Below are 18,485 nucleotides of genomic sequence, written 5' to 3'. Positions count from 1 at the left end.
AAAGAAACGTAATAACTCGAGCCACTGGTCCTTAAAGAATAACGAATAAAGAACTTAGTCAAGCAAAGTTACAAAGTTCGGTAACGAATAAAGTGCAGAAAAAAGTATAAAGTACAGTACATTGAATACAGTGCGAAATACAATTAAACATGTATAAGAGCAACCTAATTAGCAAATTCGCTTTCAGAATAACACTTTCACCATGTGCTGTACATGACCAAATAACTTATATGTGTATAATACACATGTTTTTTTTTTCTGCCTTGTGTGATAGAACTCGGTTTCAACGGTTGTTTCTCTGTTCCTGCATTACGCCATCTGTGTGCTTTCTTCATGCATGCGCCTGCACATCTCGGACCGCATCGCGGCGCTGTCTCCGTGTTCGGAACTCATAATAAGCGCACGTGTCAGGACTCGGTATAGTGTGTGGCGGACCTTGTCCTCGTCTTTTGGCATTGTATATTCCAGTGTATTTAAGAATATGCATGTGAACTTTATTTACTCGCTTATTTAATTACGTTCTAGTTTTCCCGAACCTGTAACGTCGCTTCTTACTTTACTATGCTTTTCTTATTCTTATTATTAATATATGATCACTGGTGTTGGGCTGCTGAGCACGAGGTCGCGGGATCGAATCCCGGCCACGGCGGCCGCATTTCGATGGGGGCGAAATGCGAAGACACCCGTGTGCTTATATTTAGGTGCCCGTTAAAGAACCCCAGCTGGCCGAAATTTCCGGGGTCCTCCAATACGGCGTGCCTCATAATCAGAAAGTAATTATATTATCACGTGAAATGGAGTAGGCGTCACCCTTATAAGGGATTGAGTCTCTTTCTTTTATATCTATTTACATAAAAGAGCAAAAAAACAAAGCCAAATGAAACCTTGGTGGCTAGGCATCTGGTTCCCGACCGCACATTTCGGCAAGGGCGTGGTTTCGACCTGCGGTGGTGGGCGAAGTTTCATTGTTCATCTCCATGTGGCAAGAGGGAAGTTGAAGGCAAAGTGATAAGGGGTGGTCTTATGGCGATCACATAACGACGCTGGTGGCGGGGCATAACGACGGTGACGTAAAATAAAAATAAAGTAGATGAACACAGCTAACGCACTTTTGAGCTCTTAGCGGCTATGAACACATCGTTTCTGATGGCAACACGTCAGGACGTAAGACTGTTACCTCTGCGAATATTTTTCACACCTGCGTAGCTTCTTGGGCGCATATGTAAGGCGCTTAAACGCACTGAGTGAGTTATATCGGCCACGTTGACGTATAAAATGCAAGTTAACAATGACTTTATATGCGTCGTGTGTACTGGGTGTCTCAACTATCATGCACCGAGACTTAAAAGTATGCAAATGCCACGTACCTGGACAGAACAAGGGTAATGTTGTTTGCCGTCGCTTGGGGATACTCAAACAACTTTTTTTTTCATTCAGCCTAATTAGGTAATTTGTCCTATTCAATTAATCAACTTCTCAAATATTATATTTAGATGAAAAGTATCAATGAGAAAATTGTACAGCGACATGAAAAACTCCCGATTCAGCTTTCTGTCGCTCAATACGTGCTACATAAGAGTGTTTTTCGGAGCGTTACAGAAGCCCGCAAATGCACGCAAAACTGGCCGCTCGAGGCACTTTGGATGTATTCGCGGGCTTCTTTCATGTGTGGCTGTTCCTTCCATCTCTTCCTTTCTAGATCAATAAAGAAGTGCTGCAAAGTAAGGAAACACTATTTCGCGCACAACAATGGGGCAGAATGGCACACAAGCCTGACGTAAATACTGCGACGGTGGTCAGGGATGTAGCCGTGCCCTGCAAATGATAGCCGCCCTTGCATTTCTTGGCTGCCCTGGCCCGAAGGACAGACACGCAATGCATACATGGACGAAAAAGAAGAAAGGAGCGGGAAGCTTGTTTCCTGCATTCTTTGTCATGTCACTTAACGCCAACAATGGCTGCAGGGAAGCCGGTCGTTACGCCATCACAATGAAGCAATGAACAATGATAATAACAACGTACGCCCCGAGTATCTTCTGTGCCACGCAGCAATATAGATCTGATGTCAGCCTGCAGATGGCAGGCTGACAGATAGGTTCTCCCTTCGTCGTGTATGTATAACGTACCGTAGTGCTCTCTCCGTCTTCCTTCAAGTTCTGTGTCTTTCAGCTAAAGTAAACATTTTAGGTAGGTCTGTGTGGTTATTTTAGTAACCATGATTTTAATTAATAAAACAGCTGGGGTTTTACGTTTCGGAACCCTAATCTGATAATGAGGCATGCTGCAGTTGCGGAGTCCGGAATAATTTTGACCAACTGGAGTTCTTTAGCGTGCACCTAAATCTTTGTACACGAACATTTTTGCATTTCGCCTGCATCGAAATTCGGCACCCGCGACCGTGATCGAGCCCGGGACCTCGAGCTCAGCCGCGTAACGACATTATTACTAAGGTTGCTACGGCGGGTGTAACCGGCATATTAACGCGATAGCGTTAAAGACTCCGTGCTGCAGAAAATTCGGCGTCGGACGTCGCTTCGGCAAGAATACTTTTTTTTTTCATAATTCACATACCCTAAAGGCCCTCACGGGCATTACATAAAGGGCGTGTGGTTAACAACAAGATATTTCAAACACAATTTGGGGGGAAAGGCAATATAAAACACCGTAGTATAGATCACCGAATACAACACCAAGAAAAAAAAAGAAATACATACATGACGGGAAAAAAAGAACACTCGGTACAACGCATGTAAATGCACTTACAATGCGTCAAAGGCACAGAATTCTGTTTTCACTCGACATGCGTATTTAAACTGCGCTTCCAATGACATACAAATCGCTTATGTGCGTATAGATTACTGTTACAGCAGCAATCGGCGCCAGGGAGCATTAGAGATAAGAAAGGACACCGAGACGACCGCATTGATCTCCCAACAATACGTTTAGGCCTACTGCTACCAGGTCATGCTGCTATATATGTATACACAGCAGAGATTATCACAGCTGCCGAAATGGAAAAGTGGCGCCGCGGTGAGGTAATGTGACAGGCGTGTAAATGACGTGAAGAGGCTGTTGTTGCATCTCTGAGAGCACGCACTCCATAAACTTGAAGTCGCGCCTAGAAACTGTTCTGCAACTGCCATCAAACGACTGAGACCCAGCGCACAATCATCATATAGGGTAGTGTTTCCTCACATTATGAACGATAATGGTTAAAACGTACAATTACTCACGCTATGATGTTCAGTTCGGTCAAAAATGATCCTACCACTAGTTGGTCACTCATCTTTAAAAAAAAATAATGCGAAGTCTGAGCTCACTGCGCTCGAGCTCAAATCGCAGTTTTCCTCTTGCTTATGTTTTTTTTTCTCTTGCAGGAAGAGCATAAATCTCATTTTCCCTCTTGCTTTATTTATTTGTTCTACATCACTGAATATTAATTCATGAGGCATTAAAACCATACCGAGGCTTGTTTCTGACGCTTGACTTTCAGATTACTTTATCTTGACACTCATGGCTACGTTACAGCCCAAGCCGTACATTCAAGCGGAGCCCAGAAATCTCAACAGAACTTACACCGGACATAAGCCTCGTAGACGGTGGTGTCACTTTCTACCATAATGAGATTTTGTGAATTCAAATTATCTGGCCGGTATGCAACTTTCTTTCGCTGCTGTGCACGGTGTCGCTTATGGCGAGTACTCCTGTAAAGAACCAAGCATGTCGTGACTGCCATTTAACCGTTTGCGCTTGAACCGTAAGCCTGAGGCTCAACGTCCTCACACTGCGCGTGGGTGGTGATGGACGCTGTAGTGGAGGATCACGGATTAATCTTGATTTCCGAGATTCATTTAACGTGCACCGAAATATAATTGCGCGAACGTTCTTAGATTTTGCCCCATGGAGCTGCGTCGCCGTGGCCTGGAACCGAGCCCGCAACCTCCTGCTCATAAGCAGATGCTTGAACCTTGATATCGCACTTCAATTACGCTAGTTCAATTGGAGCTGCCGAAATAATACACCTTATATATATAACAGAAAGCATCCGCACTTTGCAACGTCGCAAAACGCGGGGTAACGCAGTAATGTTTGACGATATATTTTTTTTATAAACATTATTGCAAAAAAAAAGGCTTCGGTGTTGGTGACACCGAGACAACAAGGTTATCTTCCAAGATAATACAGAGGGACCGCATTCCCGGGCACATTAAAAGCAATACATTCAAGCTGGTTTTTACGTCTACTCTTCATTGTTCCACGTGCAGCGGAAGTAACGATATCTTGCTTCAGCCCACCCGTAAAAGTAAAGAAAGAAAATCATTCTACCAACTTTTGCAGTGAACCATGCGCACCAAGAATCAAAGGCGGTAACGATCACCGGCCTGTTCTGCGTGAGGCTGTCGATATAGCCACCGTAAGAAGTGAGATTTTCCCCCATAGTACTTACTGTCGGATATTTTCCGATGTGCCTACGCCCAGATAGAAGGCCTCTTAGCTTTTCGGGCAAACAACATAATTCTATATCTAAAGCGATCGATATAACGCTGCTGGAGCTGCCTAACGAAAGAGATAAGTACAACTGCGGTTGCTTTTTGTCCTTGTGCTAGTTTCGCTTTCTTTAATGTGTGCACAGTCTTCGGTTAGACAATCTTTCTTTAATGGCACCGCGGTTATATAGTTTTCTTTTATAATTTCTATTATATAGCTTTCATTATATAATTGCTAATGGGAGACTATCGCTACCAAAACGCATTCCCTTCCTCTTTGGGAATGCTGCTTTTGTATTATTACTTAATATTATGGGAAAGTTCCAAACATTACTCAGAAAAAAAGAGAGAAAGGACGAAGGAAGGAAGGAAGGAAGGAAGGAAGGAAGGAAGGAAGGAAGGAAGGAAGGAAGGAAGGAAGGAAGGAAGGAAGGAAGGAAGGAAGGAAGGAAAAAGTGGAGAAGGAAGGCAGGGAGGTTAACCAGTTTAGCTTAAACGGTTTGCTACCCTACACATGGGAGCGGGATTGGGGGGGGGATGAAAGATGGGGAGAAGAGATAGAGAGCACATAACACGGCATACACATCATTGGTTACAGTCTGTCACTCTTGCGTGGTACGTGACATCACTGTCACAGCCGCTTGTCCAAGCCCGTCTCTTTCATAAACCGAAGTAGTCCCTTCGCCGCCTTCAGCTGCGATGTCTTCTGTCGGCGAAAATGACAAAGAAAGGACGAAAATGACAAATAAAGAAATAATAAAGTGCTGCACACATTATAACACTAGTAACAAGCATGTAAATAGTGTCATCACAGGAATCAGCAAGGCCTATAGGCGGTTGTTGCGTCGTCGTCGTCATCGTTGTTGTTGTTGTTGTTGTTGTTGTAGTTGTTGTTGTTGTCGTCGTCGTCGTCGTCGTCGTCGTCGTCGTCGTCGTCGTCGTCGTAGTCGTCGTCGTCGTCGTCGTCGTCGTCGTCGTCGTCGTCGTCGTCGTCGTTGTTGTTGTTGTTGTTGTTGTTGTTGTTGTTGTTGTTGTTGTTGTTGCAAAATGCATTATTCCATTAAATGGTTAGCGTGGTTTAGAAACCTGCGAGTCGATATGTTCAGGTTATATGTGGAAATGCTTACTGGCAATACTTTGTCGGTCAGCATCCAGTGCTATTATAGGCTGGTTTGCTGCAGATGGGTCACGTGGCCATCACGTGAGAAACCGACAACTGACCGAAGCCTACGCAAAACACCGGGTTGGTAGGAAAAGGAACTTTTGTTTTAAAAATGTTTGTGCAACTTCGAAACAGTCAACATACGGTTTCTATATGTATCAGCTTCGGTCAAAAATGAAAATCCGCCAGGAAGATTCATTCGCTATTTCTGCAAGTACCTAAAAATAGATGTTTCCCGTTCGCATGCTTGCTTTAAGCGAATGGGTGCATTTGCATATTCTTAAATTCTTATTAGGGAATTGGTGCTATTGAAAATAAAGGGGAGTTGAGCGAGGAGTCTGAAAAGTGAGAAGCTGAAGGTAAACGCAAAGGATAAATTGAATAAAAGGGAAACTCTCAGAGCCCGCTTCGGCGACGACAGCGCGTCCATAGGGACTCGGACGTGGCCCGCAGCCACGTCCTGTATAATTGCGTCTCACTAGCTCTGTTATGTGCTGTGGACGCTATACGGTGCGTGACGAGGAATCGGAGTGCGCGCGTGCGAAAGCATTTTCATGGTGGCCCTGCACTTACGCTTAACGCTGGAACGCAGGAAGAATGAGAGCAAATGAGCACTTCGTTTTATAAAGCAAGTTTCCAAAACGTCTTTTGAAAATACCTCAAGGGCACGCGCTTTCAGCTGAGTGCGGTACGTTTCAGACGGCGCCGCTGCAAACTACGCTTCCGACGACTTTGAGGGACACGTGCTCTAAACAAAGTGTGCAAGTTTAGGCCTACTCAATGTCATGCGCTTGCGTGTAGTACATGAGTGTTTTTGCATGTGTCCCTGTTTATTCTTCTCCACTTTCTCGCCTTTTCGCCCTTGATCACTCAAATCTGGGGCCATATACCAAGCTTGTAGTAAGGTTGACCTGTCTAGTTCTGTTCAAAAGTTATTATGCCTCTGTCACCTCCATTTAATGCCGTTTAAATAAGTGCAACCGTTGGGAAGCATGTTACATCTTTAAGCATTACGAAAAACACACCCTAAGAATAGACCAGGAACTAAGCATGATACAGTGTCAGAACAGTGTCCATCTGGTTATTTATGTGCCTTACATATGTATATTTCTTCTGTTCCTGTTCACTTTTCTTTTTCTATCTCGGTTTGCCCTCTATCCGACCCCTATATCCCACACTCCAGTGTAGGGTAGCAAACCGGAAACGCGCCTCTGGTACTTCCCTGCCTTTCCTCCTCTCTCTTTCTTCTGTTGCTTTCTATGCACCAACGCCTTGGCGCTTGAACATACGTAAAATAAATAAATAAATAAATAAATAAATAAATAAATAAATAAATAAATAAATAAATAAATACAGGAAGTAACAGCTGTCGAACACGAAATGTTGCTGCAGCCTTGTTCGACCAATATTAATCACTTCAAGCAAGCCTCCATCTTCCTGTGCATGACGGAAACAGTTGCATAAGCAAGGAAGGCACAGGGTCATCGCATTTCCTAATGTTTTTTCTCAGATTCAGTCACAACTTCTTAACAAGCATTTTAACTATAGTGTTATTCGCGCGTTCGCGACACCCGCAAAGGAGGTGCCCGTACTGAGCATTGATGTTGCCTTCGAAACCTCTCCCCATCGCCATAGCATCGTCATCATGCCATCGTGACTATCACGTCGTCGCCGTTCAATCATTGGCATCACGTCATTGTCATAAGTCGTCGTCATACATTCATGGTCATACCACCACTATGATGCAGTCGTGGTCATTCCGCGGTCATCATCTTGTCGTCGTCGTTCCAGCTTCGTGACCCCGTTGTCACCATGCCATCGTCTTCACGCCATCGCCGTCATGTCTTTCTGGGATGTTTATGTTTATCTACTAGAACTAACCCTGGGAGCGTTAGCCAGCGCCACCACTCAGTAGCCTTGACGGAGGATGTGGAACCTCACCAGACGCACCAGTAGAATCGGAGCCTCGTCCTCTTAAACATAAGGCGGCAGTTTGCGCCCGCCCGCAGTCACTGCCAACATCACAGTAGATCTTTCTGTTTCAGCGCCAGATGTTCTAATAAGCACACTTCGTGCACCTTTTTCCATAGGCTGCTTCTGAACACGCAGTTGAGCCGCGAAACAGGAGTGGACCTCTTTATGGTGCTCCAACTGATTGCCACTTCGTGGTGCGCAACGAGAAGCGCCATAATCTGCAAATGCTTCCGCCACGCCGGGCTCGCTGCGCAGGCTGCCGAGACTCTAAGAACGAAAAGAGCAATGGAGACGGGTCGCTGTCCTATGAATTTGCATCGATATGAGCAGCCCTGCAGGAAAGTGGCCATGTGCCCGCCAATGTACATCCCAACGATTACGTGTCGCATCGACAAAAAAAAAATGCAGTGAGCAAGCTTTATCTTTAAAGCATCGTACACTTCTTCGTCTATCAAGAAACGACGAGGACTTTGAATCAAATTTCTTGCCCCGTGACGCCTGCAGATGGGAAAACGGCGCCACGCTAGCTGAATTGGCGAGAGCGGATTCGCATCCCACGGCGGCCAGTTGTATTTTCATTCACTTCCATTTCCATTAATTTATCATTTATTTAGTTCATTTAATAAGTGCAAGTAATTTCGATTATGCTGTCCTTGGTGTCTTTGTTTGTTGGCTTCCTATGTTATAACTAATGAAAGTCGGGCCCCTCGGTTTCCTTCCTTCTCGTTCCTCACACAGCGAGGGTCTCGCATCCGGCAGCACTGATGCCTTTAGGTAGTATGCGAAGGTTTATTGACCAGTTAGTTGTCTTCACACAATATGTTCGCGTACACGTGGTGCCTGCGGCAGAAAGGATGTTCCACATCCGCCGCCAAGGCTTCTGGGTGGTGGCGTTGGCTAATACTCCCAGGTTAGTTCTAGCAGATAAACATAAGTACCCCAGAAAATGTGTGGGAAACCTGCACCGCGGTAGCTCAATTGGTAAGAGAATCGCAGGCGTAATGCGAAGACGTGTGTTGGTATCCCACCTTCGGCCAGTTATTTTTTCTTCGACTTCATTTAATAAGTACAATTAATTTCCCTCTGCTGTGCTTGGTCTTGGTGTCTTTGTTTGTTAGATAGATAGATAGATAGATAGATAGATAGATAGATAGATAGATAGATAGATAGATAGATAGATAGATAGATAGATAGATAGATAGATAGATAGATAGATAGATAGATAGATAGATAGATAGATAGATAGATAGATAGATAGATAGATAGATAGATAGATAGATAGATAGATAGATAGATAGATAGATAGATAGATAGATAGATAGATAGATAGATAGATAGATAGATAGATAGATAGATAGATAGATAGATAGATAGATAGATAGATAGATAGATAGATAGATAGATAGATAGATAGATAGATAGATAGATAGATAGATAGATAGATAGATAGATAGATAGATAGATAGATAGATAGATAGATAGATAGATAGATAGATAGATAGATAGATAGATAGATAGATAGATAGATAGATAGATAGATAGATAGATAGATAGATAGATAGATAGATAGATAGATAGATAGATAGATAGATAGATAGATAGATAGATAGATAGATAAAAAGCAAGACTAAACGAAAAGCTGCCCATTCGCATCGGGTCTCCAGTTTGGCTCGCGACGCGAATCGTAAGCTCCTACTGCACTGTACTAACAATTTTCCGACGCGAGGCCTAAGCCGCCTAGGCGAGTCGACGGGTGTCCGGAGCGCAACACGTGCTCGGGGTGCGCCCTGCTCCCACGCTCGGCGGCGAAATACCGGAAAAGAACACGCCTGAGCCCTCGCATTCCGATAGCGGGAGACCTCGTTGTCATGGAGACTGCGAAAAGGCGGGCGCCGAAGGAGGGGGATGAAAGTCTCATTTTGAAGAGAAGAATAAAAACACGCAAACACCCGTCACGCAGGCCTAACGGGAAGACGGAGTAGAGAGGAGAGAATAGAAAGATTAGAATATATTCCGGAAAAGAAAGTGGAAAGGTGCAAGAAATAACTTGTGCATAGCATGAAACGATAGTAGTAAAAAAAGAAATTGCTATGAAAGCAGAAAAAACGAGAATCGCAAATATGATCCCTAACGTTTTATTTGGATGCGTCGCTGGAGAATGATGTCTCACTTTCGGTTCACGTCTTGAACTGTCAGCATGCTGGATAGAGGAATTCATCTTGCGCGCGTTGCGCACATCTTCGTTTTATCTTATTTTTTTTTCTCCTTTATTCTTCTTTTTTCTTTCTTTTTCTGGCAGCAGCAGGACAGAGGGTCATCCTCTTGTAGTCCATGATTTATTTATACGCGACACCCTCTCTGAGATTTTGTTCTGGCTGCGTGTTTTCTTTCGCTTCTTCACTTCATTGCGAAAGTTTGACTACATACATAAAAAGCTTTCGCTTTAATCGCACATCACGCCTCCTGCTGTCCACAGTGTCCTCCCTGTCTGGTATGCTACGACACTCAAATCTTTTACCCTTATCTTTTATTGATATACATGGCCTAAACTGTTCGTATATGGCTTTTTTAAATTGATGCCTTTGCTCCTTTCCACAGTTGCTGGCCAGTGAAGTCGTTCTTTCTTCCTCATATTACAATGGCGTTCTTTTTTTACATTTCTCTTATTATATTCTGGAAGCCATACTTCGTCAGCGGAACTCTGCACAAAGCAGGGCTTTCTTTTTTGTGAGTTTTGCTTAAAATAGTGTTCGCTAAGTGCTCACGACGCTCGCTATTGTTATGTCGACTCTGGCCACTTTTAATAGAGCCTTTATCTTGATTCTTGCAGTTTCTAGCGATAAAGCAACGCAGGACAAGTATGTTGGCTTGGTTTATCAGCGCTGTCTAGATAGGCTAATTTGCAGCTAATACGTGCTATTGCGCACAACAACCTTCCAGCTCGGCAGTGTTTCGAGAAGACAAGATGACGAAACACGTGTTGTTAGGAACCAAACGCGAAGGCTCATGTGCCAATTGCGATCAACCTACAACTACTATTTGTTTATCGTGTCCTCGAAATAATTCTTAACGCTTTTCAAGAGCTGCTATTGTTGCCGCAAGTACAGACGTGTTACATTCTACCTTACCGAAAGTGGGATTTCCTCGTAGACAGTCACATGACATTTTTTTAAAATTTCCTCTGTGTTCTCATTGCCTGATTGTGGTTGCGTTTTTCTTGTAGCTATAAGCTTGTTATTTCCTTTCTTTTCTCCGTAATCCACGGACTTGCTCTGTTTCTGTTTTCTTTTTGTTTTTTTTGCTATCCTGTTATAGCCTTTTTACCGTGTTTTATATTTAATTGTCTTGCTTTTCTTATTTTTCGTAACAACGATGTTGTGATAGCCGGCCCTTTCTGTGGCCAACCTTCTAATCTTTCATATTTTATGACGACGAAGAAGGAGACGATGAAGAGAGCCGCTTGTGTTTTGTTTTCTTTTATAACGTTAGCATCAGGACACGTCTGTTCTACACGCATGCGGGTTATCGTTGATGTGCCAAGCAATCTGTCACATATACGATCCGATTGTGAGCGACGCAGATGATGCTGCATCTGCCTGCGTTCCCGTCTCCATACGTCGAAGCGCAATTGTACTGCGGTGCCTCTAGGTACAACGTCAACAAGATAACAGCAGGCACTTGCTTATATACTGCTCTCTCCTTCTGACAATCTCTTTGAAATTTAGCATTCTTTTTCTTTTTTACACTCTCCTCCTGCCTGTCCTACTTCTTCGCCGTAAGGCACGCAAATGGTTGCAACACAACTGTATTCCGCAATACGTCGATATTTACACTCGGCCGACATCTCCGCACTCTTTGCTTATTCCTTATTCGCTTGTTCGCTATATCGGTCAGAAATTCCCTTTTATCTTTGCCCGACACGAGAAACCGACGATCCCCGTATGCGATCTCGTTCATATTGATTGCATTGTCGATAAAATCTCCAAAACTTCTCACAACGGTGGGGCGATCGATGCATTTCACATTCAAAAGAGGGGCCGATGCCTCTTTTGAAACACATGCGGTGAAAAATGTACGAGTGTTACGCACTCCGAGCGCATGGTTAGCAGACGTCATGAGAGAAGTAGAACATGTTCGCGTTTCAAACGAGACTTCGATACCAATGATTGACCACCAGCAGTATTATTCTTAAGTACACTTTTGCATTTTATTTGTTTTTGTTCTCTCTCTCTCTCTCTCTCTCTTTTTTTTATTATTTTGCTTGAGGCTGCAGTAACGCAACTGAACATACAAGATAAAAAGCTATAACAAGTTATCAAGCTATAACGGTGTACGGTGAAGCACAGGTGATGAACGCAGAAAGTTGAGCTAGTTGGTGTTGATGCTGTTGCTGTGACATAGTTACTAACGCGAACAAGACAAACGGAATAAAACGAGTGGCACAGGGCAGAGCGCTAGTACTCTGTCCCGTCCCATGCACCTTTTTAATCGTTTGTCTTGTTCGGGCTACTAAACATGTCACAAGAACCGCGCAGGTGACCCTCACGGGGCCTACACGGGGTAATTGGTTCGAGCGCAGAGCGCGTAGTTGCGATGCTGGACACCGAGGTATGCAATCTAGCGGCACGTGTCCACAAAATGACGGTGGCTGGGATTCTCCGCTCGAGTACAAAATGTGTTTCCGTAGAGTAGCGATCCCTCGGAAACGCGAGGTTGCCATAGTGATGGTGTCCGGCGCGTAAGAAAGGATATCGACGTATCGGAAGGCGTTTCCACGTGGCTCTAAGCGTCGTTACTATAGGATCGTTCGGCAAACATTATTTCTTGATTGCCTAGCACAGCCGAAAAAAAAATATATTGCAAAAAAAGAAGCAGGAGGCATCCCATCGTGGAGAAAAGAAACAAAATTAGGAGGGAGCTCGCCTAGCGTTCACACGCCAGCCTCCTCTGAAGCCACTGCCTCCTTCTTTTTCCTTTCCCGCTGGCTGCTCAGTTGGCGGGCTTCAAGGTTGTCACGTGACACTCCCTGCTTTCTTTTCTTTACTCAATGCTTTAAGGGGCCCTTAAGGGGTACTGACATGATATTTCCAAGTACACTTTTTTTGCTTTGAATGAGGGTCCGGTACTTCGAAACCCCAGAAATATATTGTCAAGGCTAACAACATCCTAAATAATTAGATAAAATAGCTTTTTTTTTTCAGTCAGTTTCCGTTTTTTTACTACTGTGTCATGATGTCAGGACACAGTATGCGGTCACGTGGGTGCAGGACATCGCAACGTTTTCACACTCACTCTGCCTCACTCGGTCGTCCGCACTGTTTCTACATTGGCCCTTGCAACAAATAGCAGCATACAAGGCGACACGCGTAATGACCACACGTGGCGATACGACGTCATCATTACGTTTATGACGCCAAGGATACATTCAGAGATGAAATTTAGTATTAAATTAAGATATCTAATAAGCGTATTCCAGCCTTCATAAGTGACAAGCGTCATCCTTTTAGTGCAAGAAGCGCGTGTGTTTGTCTACATCTTCCAAAATACGTTGCAATACTCCATTAAGGGGGAGCTAAAGATGATAATTTTGTTCAACTGCATTTGTGAGCTACGCTTCTCCGATAGCAAAACGACAGCTATTGCTATGAGAGGGCCAGAAAAGAGGGGGCTTTCGAGCCCTCCCACCAGTTCGCCATGATGTCATATATTTTTACAGCATCTATTCTTGCATAAATAATTTTTGTGTGTGTAATAGCTCTGCGGAAACACGCAAGGTGCAGAGAAATAATTAATTAAGGGAAAATGAGACATCCACCCGGCCGTAGCAATTGCTACAAAGGAAACCCATACGGGTTCCTCAAAAGAAAAGCTTCGCACTTGAAGAAATTCGTCAGCGACTAGGACTCCCGCTGCGGCGGCTGAGCTACCTAGGAGGTCATCTGCGATAGCTTCCAAGGCTAAGCGACTTTAGATAGCTGATGGTTTCGTGTGTGCTGTATTCTCGCGCGCCAAGTTCGCATTGAACCGAGAAGGAGCACGAAGGGGAATTCGCTCGCTGCTGCTGCCGCTCTTCATCACACCAGCGTTCTGACAGCGAGTGTCCGGGGTCATCGAGTGAGATGTGCTCGTGTATGCCTGTGTGCGCCTGGCGGCGTGCTTGTTAATTTAGTTGGCAATGGAATGTTTACAGAAACCTATGCAGCTGATGAAACTGCTAACCATGCTTCGCATAGCTGTCTAATTATTTGCCATCACATTCAATGCTTCGCCTTTCAGGCGAAACTGCGAATTTCGTTCTCGCCGGTAAAAAGGGAACGCATTGCATTCTACAATAGCCAATGACTCCACGTAGCAGCTTTCAAGAACTTTTGCTGAGTAAAAACGTCCCAAATATCTCAATATAGTTAAAACTTTGTGACGATCTGCACCTGAAGGGACATCTGGCGCAAGTCGCTTACTCTCATCGCCAAGCGCTGGGCTATTCCTGCCCCTTTTCTGTTTACCACGTCATTTAGCCCACCTGCTACTACGAAAAGGTTGCGTCGGTGGGCATTTTCCGCGAGCTTTTCTTTTGCTCACTCCGGGACAAAACCCAATGTGCCCACTGGAAATGTCCCTACCGCCATTCTTTTGTTGCCTTTCACCCTCTCCTAAATTGGACTTGAGCACCTAGCCATGTCTGAGTCGCCGGCGATTATAACCCTTTTACTCTCTCCTACTGGCGACGCCTCTTCCTGCTTCCCTTTGACATCCTTTTCCGCATGATTCGGACTTGACAAGGGGCATTGACCCCTGCGTTCCTGCTTTGTCTTTGTGGCCGCTTTAAGGTAGGTGAAGTTCTTTCAAGCTACCACCGACCCCACGTTGCACGCATTCCCCGTGCTTCATTGACACTCCCTGTACTGTCGGGAGACAGTGTTCCATCGTCACGACCATTCTCGTTCATGATGGCGGCCCTGTTCAGCTTTTCCTCGGCTGCTTGAAGTCTTTTTTGCACCTCCGTTCTTGCATCATGCTCCATATTTAGCTCATTTTTGAGTTTTTAGGCCTCTTTCACAAGCTCATCTTCGGAGTCCTCCATTTTATTTAGTCTAGCATCGGCATCAAAGTGTCTGCCGATGGACTAGATTTCCTCTCCATTCTCATCCTTCCCCTCGTCTACCTTGAGGGACCCCCCGCACACCGCGATCTTTACCGTCTTTCTTGCCAAGTGTTGCACTTAGCTTTTTCTAATGCAAGCACTGAAGCTTTCAGAACACGTGCCTACTAGTAAAGGCCGATACGCTTAGAACCTAGATCCTTAAAGCGTCCCAAAGTAATTATCGCCAATGTTTTAAAAGCAATGAATGCCGCAACGACTTAGTGCATGACACGCGTGTTCCCAGTGTTCAAACACGCGGCCACGCTCTCACTGTCTTACCAAAGCAATATCCCTGATACCAAAGCACGCACACAAAAACTACTAATAGCTCAAACTGCCCCAACGCCTCCTGGCCAGCGCTCGTTCTCTATAGCGGTAATACATATGGCTATACGTATACACCGGCTCGTTATATCCGCGCTGTCGTGTGCTGAGCCGTGTTGGGCGATGACGTAGTTTCCGTGAAACTTGAATATTGGCTGCGCATTTCTACGCCATTCACGTGCACGAGTTAACGGCTGACGCTGCCGTTTGCACATACACACGTGACACATGCACGCGGCGAGTCCAGAGCAGGAAACGGACCGGACCAGCACTCACAGCAGGGCAGCAACGTCGCGTGCTATACGAGAAGGACCAGCCCCGTTGGCTCGCCAGTGTCCTGTCTGGCGCAGTACAGCACAGCTCGCCCCCGGCACTGCAGCCGCTGGAAGCCGCCGCGCGAGTCGCAGTGCAACTGCGCCGCCGCCATCCAGTCGGCCCGGCCCTGACGGCGCTCCATCGTCATCTGCCTACAGAGCAACCTGCCGAGACCCCGTGCGAAGGACAACTGCATTCTATGTGCCCGTACTACGAGAACAAAATTGAGCGCGCTTTCGTTCAGTGTACAAAGAAAGAAAACGTGGCTCTCTTGAATCCTTTCTGAAGCAGTAAGAATTCACTGGAGTACTCAAAGTTCTGTCTCCTCTCTCACTCGAGATCATTCGACCTAACACGTGCCAGGCGTCATCACGTAACAACAGCATAGCAAGACACCTGGTGCCACCGTTATTACAAATTTGGTCTGGACATTTCTCTCCGATTGGGGTTTTCTTTAGACGAGACGAAGGACAACCGAAAAACTTGCATGGCTGTTACCATTACCTTAAGTAACGGAAAGGATGTGACCTTCATATGTGGAAGCACGCAGCTTCTTTAATGTTACCGTAATAAGAGCATAAGTTTTAATTCGTTCTTGCCTTTCTTGTTTTATTAAATGTAGTTAGGCTCTCACTGGCCTACGTAAGTTCACTTTTCTGTCTATATATATTTTGTTGTCCATGATTGGCTTACAATCAGTAAAACAATGTTCAGCCACAGACGTTGTGGTCACATGACCAACCGTCAGCCCTAAAAGATATCTGTGTTAATATTATTTAAACTTGAAGTAACGAGAATAAAATGTGCGTCCACTTTGATGCGTACAGGCTCTAAGAGAATCCCAACATGGATGGTATTAACCTGGGCTGCTAACTTGTCTCGCAGCTTGTGCGTAAGCATATTTTAAACCTCGCTGAGCTAAGAAATGAACCCGTTCATTCAATTCGTCTCTCTGTATTCTTCTCCCTCCCGTACTTTACTGTACTCTCACCACCCGTCCACTCCTTCTTAACAACGCGCACCTCTACATGCACCATATCTCGGTTTTATCTTATCTGCTCATCGACCATCAGCTAACCAAACGGCATGCGCAGCTTTCGTAAACGCGTATTCATGTTCTAGACCTGAACTTTGTGTCTATTTAGTCAGTCTATCGCAAACCAGCAGTTCACGAGGCAACGTCTTTCATGTCACCGCACCGCGACAGACCGTTGCTCACGTAAAGCGCGCCTACGCCCTGAGCGTGTAGCCGGCCCCAAGATACTCGCAACAATACAGAAATTACAAGGAAGTCCTGCACTTAAGTCGATCCGGTCACGTCATCTCACTCCATTAATTCCTGACGCGCACCCATACTTCTCCCAGCGCCTGAACTGGACGGCCTTTATTTTTTAGGCGCCGCTCCCCAAACTCACTCATTCCAGTTATCGCGTGGAGTCCTCACTCTGTATTAGAGATAACGACGTATAACCAGCCTCTCGAGTCTGTCTCTCCTGATAACTATAGCTGCGGACCAAGTACGTTAGCCAGGAAACAAGAGAACGAGTGCTCTTCAGAAAATGGGGGCTGATATGTAAGGCATCGCAATATCCAAGGCTTTCTGGCGGAACCGTTGTCAAGGCGAGGTAATGAAAGACGCAACTGGATCAAGAAAAATATGGCAGAAGTCACTGGGGCATAACTGCGGGCATAGCGATAATAGGAGCATATCAAGCGAGAAGCGAAGCTTCAACAATATTTAGTTGTATTTCCTCTGTATGTGTTTCTGTGAGACGTCCTTCTTCGTGCCTTTCTTTATCTGAAGCCTGTAATTAAGCGAATGAAGCATGGTTCGTAACATCGGGTGTGCCATGCAGCGAAGCGCATGTGCTCTTCGAACGCGATTGCACCGTTTTAAGATGTCTGTACCGTAATGAGTCTAAGTGAACGCTGGAAAGAATATTATTGAAGTGCTGCGCTGGTCCCTTATATCGCAAGCACAGCGCGTGGGCAGATGTTAGTGACGTGTGGAAACAGGAGAATATATCTGCATGACAAATCTCTGACCGGCATTGCTAAGTATGGGCATACTTAAGACTGTTAAGAATGGCGAGCTACAAGGCAAAATTGCCACCCAATTACGACAAGGGGGCAAGACGCGCATTCCGCACTCTCCGTCGCTACAGCTAGGAGGCGTTCGAAGAAGCGGCCTTTGCGCTGTTAAGAATGGCGAGCTGCAAAGCAAGATTGCCACCCAGTTACGACAGGGCGACACGACGCGCATCTCCCCCTCACCGTCGCTGCAGCTAGGAGGCGTTCGAAGAAGCGGCCTTTGTGCTGAAAACCACCGCCTTCCACCAGCCCCATCGACATTGTGACGGGACGAGTTCGGTGTGTGAACAATGGTTTCGGAGTTCCCCAACGTGGACCTGATATGACAAGCATGGACAAGCTGCCGTGGGGAAGCCGTATTTTGGTGCTTCTCATGCTCGTCCAGACGCAAGACAAAGAGCTACCCTCGATGGGCGCCGACACTTCCCGGAACGGCACCCCTCCAACGCCGGCGTCGGGCATCAGAACGCGGTTGCCTTTGTGTACATAATCTGATCTGTGGAGCAGCGGCAAGTTGGTGATGAGTAAACGAACACTCGCCGCCTCGTATGGCCGGCGGACCGAGTGTATAAAACTGTTGTTGTGCGAATGCTGGACACACTTCTCTTGAGCAGTCATGTTAGACTGAGTCACTTCTCTCATGCAGTCATGTTGGACTGACACTCTTTTTCTCAAGCAGTCATGTTAGACTGATTTAATTTCTGTAAATAAACCCATTTTCCTCGTTCTCGATGAGAAACAGTTCTTCACTTCATCAACGATCTCAGCGTAAATAAGTTGGACGACGGCATGGGCCGGCTACCTTCGAATTCATGCCGTACTCCAATCTTTGCAAAGGACCACGAGCGATGGGATTGAGCCCCCAATCCTGACAAGACATACAGGTGCGGCCGACGGGGCGAAAAGATGTGCACAAGAAATATCCAGCCAGCATTGGAAATTATGGAAATTTTCGGCACAAACATAAAGCTTACTCAACAAAAATAGCTGT

The 18,485-nt window shown here is 45.5% G+C and overlaps 1 long non-coding RNA gene across 1 annotated transcript in view; it reads right to left on the bottom strand.

Moving 5' to 3' along the window:
* Nucleotides 1-18,485, bottom strand: part of LOC135915412 (uncharacterized) — a 122,894-nt gene that overhangs the window by 66,520 nt on the left and 37,889 nt on the right. The window lies entirely within an intron of this gene.

The sequence above is a fragment of the Dermacentor albipictus genome, chromosome 4 (assembly GCF_038994185.2).
Source record: "Dermacentor albipictus isolate Rhodes 1998 colony chromosome 4, USDA_Dalb.pri_finalv2, whole genome shotgun sequence".
Classification (NCBI taxonomy): domain Eukaryota; kingdom Metazoa; phylum Arthropoda; class Arachnida; order Ixodida; family Ixodidae; genus Dermacentor; species Dermacentor albipictus.
Note: the sequence above shows the minus strand (reverse complement) of the source record. Positions and strands in the feature narration are given on the sequence as shown.